The sequence below is a fragment of the Martes martes genome (assembly GCF_963455335.1).
Source record: "Martes martes genome assembly, chromosome: 9".
NCBI classification, from domain to species: Eukaryota; Metazoa; Chordata; class Mammalia; order Carnivora; family Mustelidae; genus Martes; species Martes martes.
Window position 1 is genome coordinate 111,696,001 of NC_137896.1, and position 6,265 is coordinate 111,702,265.

Sequence of the window (6,265 nt, forward strand, 5' to 3'; positions counted from 1 at the left end):
ATTTTTAGTCCCTGAATTTTATATAAAACCTCCCTTTTTATTTCCTGACCAATTCTCTTCCATAGCCAAACTCCCTGTAAGGTGCCCTGTCAACTAAAAGGCTATATTCTTTTTGAAGTAAATTTTCTTTGAGGTCTCTTGTTAATTTTCTTCCCTAGCCCAAATCCCATTTATTAAAAATGTTCCGACAGTGGAAAACCTTTTCTGAGAGATCCTGAAGAGGATAATTTTCATATAGATAAAATGGCTAAAGGAGAGAAAAATAGAGCCCTAGTTTAGTTGCCTCTGCAATTAGGTTGGCATGCTTTTCTTACTTGTAATCTGTGTAAGTGCTGACGAAGCTGTTAGAAACCCAAACACCATAACATGGAAACTAAAATTTACAGAATTTTGTGACTTAAACTGTGCTCTGCATCTAAAACGTCTTCAGCCTGGGTTATATACCATGAGTGTCTAAGCAAAAGTAATTTTTAAAAAGGCTTAGTATGTGTCTGACAGTGTTCTGTTTTGTATATTAATTTAACCTTTGAAAAATCCTACGAAATAGGTCTTATTATTATTCTTGTTTTATTTTTATTTACTTTTTCATTATCCCTATTTTAAAGTAAGGAAAATAAGGTGAAAGGAGGTAACTTGCCAGATTCTCATAATTAGAAAGTTACACAATTAATATTTAGTCTACAGAAATATTCATCATGTGATGATAATGCTTCAAAAAAAGATAACGTGGTAATTTTTGTGACCCAGTATAAGGCTATTAAAAACGAAAATCTGTTGAGGTCATGTCCAGATGCCCATCTGCTTTCACTCTTTTGGCTGAAATAACTACCAACTTCTGATATATTAGCCCACCAAGCTATCTGGTTTGCCAGTTTAGAAAATGCACTAATTTTAATTAACCTACTATTTCAGCCACTTATTTCTTAATTTATTCAGGCTATAAATATGATTTATTCTACAAGTTTAGTATTTAGAAAGCATTGCCTTGAATTATTAAATTAAATTTAATACTACTTAATCTGTCTCCTGCATTTTATGACTTTTAATTAACTGCCCATTATTTTTTAAAATTTCATTTCATCAAAAATAAAATCTTTCCTTTTGAACATACAAAATCAGCCCAGTGCCTGTTACCTCTGCATGCAAGTACTTTTGATTTATAACCTTAGTCACCTAAATGGATCAAGATCACTTAATAAATTCCATTTTTTAAATTAATTATGCTTTTAGATGATACTCTAACATATAGGAATTTCTAGCAAATTTAAATTTTCTTTAAATTTAGAAAATGTTGTGACAGCTCTCTTCAAAATGATACCCTTACGAAGAGAGATAAGATTCTTAAGCTCTTTCTTATGGCTTTCTCTATTCTTATGGCTTTTCTCTTTTAGAAACTGTAGCTTTTAAAATAATGTGCAAGTTTACACTGGTGATTGTCTTGGTCAAAAGGTAAATTATTGACATGGTATATTTTTCAGGGGAGCCATTCAGTTCATTTTTGGTTTAAAATAAATTAGCAGGGGGTGCCTGGGTGGTTCAGTGGGTTAAACCTCTGCCTTCAGCTCAGGTCATGATCTCAGGGTCCTGGGATCGAGCCCTCAGTGGGTTAAACCTCTGCCTTCAGCTCAGGTCATGATCTCAGGGTCCTGGGATCGAGCCCCGCATAGGGCTCTCTGCTCAGCAGGGAGCCTGCTTCCCCCTCTGTCTCTGCCTGCCTCTCTGCCTACTTGTGATCTCTCTCTCTCTGTCAAATAAATAAATAAAATCCTTTTAAAAATTAAAAAAAATGTAAAATAAATTAAAGGAAATCCTTAATGACTGTGCCAATCCACTCTATTTTTAAATAGCTGCATTGTAATTTGGGACAGTTCTGTGTGCTGATAGTGAAAAGTTCCATCCCTTTCTCTCTATACCCACATGCCAACCCCCACACACATGCATACATAAACATAGGTGTGTACAGACCCATACAAATGCAACTTATATATACACATATTCAGGGATAGCTCTTTCCCACTGTATTTATGCATGTGTATATATCTAAACAAAACTAAATCATTGTATTATTTGTAAAAGATTTTATTTATTGAAAGAGAGAAAGTGTATGAGTGAGAGGAGGGGCAAAGGGAGAGGAAGAGAGAGAATCTCTAGCAGACTGTGGGCAGAGCCCCACGTGGGGCTCAATCCCGTGACCCTGAGGTCATAGGACCTGAGCTGAAATCAAGAGTTGAAGGTTTAACCTACTAAGTTACCCAGGTGCCCCAGAAAACATTGAATAGAGCCATAAACAGACATTAAATGGCATTCAATAGGTTAAAGAATGCTACATCTTAAATATCATAAATCACATCCAATCATATATTTAAAAGCAGATAAAGTCCAATGGCCTCACCTCTTCCCTTTCTCCTGCTCCATGGAGCCTTTGGTGCTAGTCTTACACTTCCTCTGAAGCCCTTGTTTAGAAAGCCACATTTCAACTCTACCAGCACATGGAATGAGAGAAAACGTAGGGCCTGCAAAACTGCAGTGATTACAATTTTATAATGTTGGCTTCCCTGAGCCTGTCTCCAACAACCATAATTAATGCAATACATCCGTTCACTTCTCTCAGGAGTAAAAAGAAGGATCTAATTGAAACCTTGTAAAGCAGTTTCACAAGTGAAATGGAAAGAATATTGGCATTTATCTTCCAGCCCCACCTCTACACAGTCACAGATTATTAATGTTTCATAAAAATGCTGTAAACCTTCATGCTAATATCAGTACAACTTGCGAAGTTAGGTCAAGTAATGACAATTGAATCTTTAATTGGTAATGTTTAACAGAATTTCTTTTCTGGAATGAGAAACTATGGATTCTGAAAATGATTCTGAAATTAGTAATAGTCATTTTATGATTCTGAAGAACTTTTAGACCAGCATGTATAAACCTAATACAGAAGAAATACTCCATATTCTCATAAGTAACAAGTTGATTTATATAAAGATGGTACTGACAGCCTAGACGAGATGAGCTAACCCATTCTTTCCCCACACTTGGCTGTGTTTGGCATTACTCTGTGAACACTGTAAACAGTGGAGATAGGAGTCTCAGTTTTAATTATGAAAAATAGTACCAGTTTTTTCAACTGTCCTCCTCCAGTCCTCCTCCTCCTCCTGCTACTGCTGTCGCAAAATTCTGAGCTCTACTTAGAGTGTCTTTTTCAAGAATCTTTACCTGTTGTTGAGGGTTTATGTGTTTTTTTTGGTTTTGTTTTGTTTTGTTTTGTTTTGTTTTGCATGGGTGTACATCTCTCATACACAGTAGGTGCTATCATCAAAGGGATTACATTCAGTGACTGTAGGATTCATTTACTGTGGAAGTATTTGCTGAGCATCTAAGATATACTCAACAGTATATGCTCGATGGTCAGGCTTCATGTATAGACAGACCTTTCTCTTCATGGAGCTTATCTTCATAATCGTTCAGTTTATTGTCCAATATCCACATGACTTCTTCATTGACCTTATAACCTTAATATATTATCTTAGTAACCAAGGGTTATTTTGGAGTGTAGTTCCAAATTTTCAAATACATGGTGGTTTTCTAGTCATTTTTTATCATTGATTTCTAGCTTAATTTTATTGTGGTAGGAAGATCTACCTTCCCTGATTTTAATGTTTTGAAGACTGATGAGGTTGCTCAAAATACGGTCAACTTTGTTAAATAACCATGTGCACTTGAATGTTGATGTAATTGTATTGAGCAGTTTTTTATGTATTTCCATTAGGTCAAGTTTATTAATATTGTTTTTCAAATTTTCTATATTTCTTATTTTTATTTTTTCCTACTTGTTTGATCAGTTGCTGAGAGACGCATATTAACTCTCCTACCCGTTATTGTCCATTTCTTCTTATGATTCTGTCTTTTTTTTCTTTGAGACTCTGTTATTTGGTCTATACAAATTTAGAATTATAAACCCCCCCAGTGACCTTTAACCTTTTATTATTATAAAACATCTTTCCTTATTAATACTAATGTCTTTTGAATAAAGTCTACTTGATAGAAATATATTGACAGGGCTAAACCAGCTTTCTTTTCTTTTCTTTTTTTAAAGATTTTATTTATTTATTTGACAGACAGAGATCACAAGTAGGCAGAGAGGCAGGGGTGGGAGGGGGGCCGGGAAGCAGGCTCCCAGCCGAGCAGAGAGCCTGGTAAGGGGCTTGATCCCAGGACCCTGACCCTGAGATCATGACCTGAGCCGAAGGCAGAGGCCTAACCCACTGAGCCACCCAGGCGCCCCTAAACCAGCTTTCTTTTGGTTAGTGGTACATATTAACTTTTTGTGTTATGTAACTTTTCTGTAACTTTTTACTGTAAGTGTATCTCTTACATGCATAATATAGTTAGATTTCATTTAAATTTAAATCCCTCTTTAATTGATTAGCTCATTTGCATTTGGCACAACTACCATTATATTTGGTTTAAACCTACCATTTTATAACTTACTGTCTTGTCCAAACTACATTGTTTTTTCTTTCTTTTCTTCTTTTATGTTGATTAAATGTCTTTGCCCCATTTTTTCCTGTCTTTGCTTGAGAGTTACTTATTTTCTTATTGTTATTTTATGGTTCTCCTAGATATTACAAACTTTGATTTATTGAGTTCTTATGTAAATTTATATTTTAATTGGTGATTATGTGATTTTAAAAAGCACCTCACATCCTAATAGTTTTTTACTTATATATAGGCATTTTAGTATGTTTTAGCTATACTTATTATAAAATGAATGTGAGGAATGGGCTATTTAGTTTAAGCATAAAATATCTGATGTGAGAGTTAAATAACAGTACACAAATTAACGTGAAAGCCACGATTAGATCTACTTTCTTTGTCAAAGAGAGGGATGCTGTGAGCTATGACATGTCCAAACCATGACCTTAATTTTCATTTTTCGTATGAATGTTCTATATCCTGTCATGTTTAAAGGTAAATAAGACATAATCCCTTAATAAGACAAATCCATAAATAAGACAAACCCATAAATAAGACAAAATCCCATAATTTTATTTAAAATTAAATAAAATAATTATGAGTTTAAAGATTATAGTAGAAAATATTCTTACTGGTCATTAAGAACAATTTTTAGAAAGTTCTTGATTAAGGAGAAAAAAAAACCTTTGATAAGAACTTGGTTATTAATCCATAGTCTTCCAATAGGTTGATAACAGGAAACTCCCAGAAATATTACCATATATTCTAGTGTACAGTTGAGAGTATAGTTTTTAATTCTCCCTAAAGGATTATCATAATACAATATTATTTAAGGCAGTGGAATAGTGTAGAAGATGCTGCTGTCGCTCAGTCTGTGTCCTCTCTACCTCATCATTTTGGTGGATTACTGCACAATTTCAGTCCCTAGTGTCTAAATTTCTTTGCTTCAAGATGAGTCTCTGTGGAAGTTTAAATTGTTGCACCACAGCCTTGCTGCCACAGAGAAGTAATGGCTCACAAAAACAGTTCTCTACAAAACATTGATCTGAGTTGGTATATAAATACCCCAACTCCCTCACCCATTGGGGACAGTGACTTTGAGATTTCCTCATGTAGTTTAAACTCGAGTTGCCCAGGATGATAGCTTTTCAGTAGTGTATCCTTCATTGACTCATTCCCCTCCCTATCTCAGTGTCAACTTCATTACTTGTATTTCCTGAAATAATCTCACAAATAAACTACTGACCCTTGCATCATTTTCTAGGTATCAGCTTCTGGGGGAGCCCAGATTAAGACAGTTGCTACTAGAAATGGTTGAAGAAGCAGATCTTCAAGATAAAATTTTGAAAGTGCATCACTCTCTGGGTAGATGCTGCTAAGACCCCAATACTAGTAGTAAGTAGGGTAATGAAAACCCCAGAAACGCTGCAGCATTATAATAACCAAGACACGTACCTTTAGTGAATTAGGACACAAATGAAATAAAATGTACTGGCTTGGGTATCTCTAGAGATATGGGGCAATAATTATTACAGGAGTGGTGAAATTTTTTGGTCATTAAGTAATTAAAAAAAATTAAAAGTCATGTCATCTGATACGGTAAGGCAAGCCATAGGCAGTAGCAGCATTAAAGAGACTCTCCCATCCTGCAACTAGTGAGCACACTGAGCTGAAAATCAGGCCTCAAAATAAAGGTATAAAGAAAGATAAATTCACATCCTGGCAAGTCTTCTTACACTTAAGTCAGAGCCTTGATAAGGGAAGGAGGGGACTTTAAGACCTTAGAGGC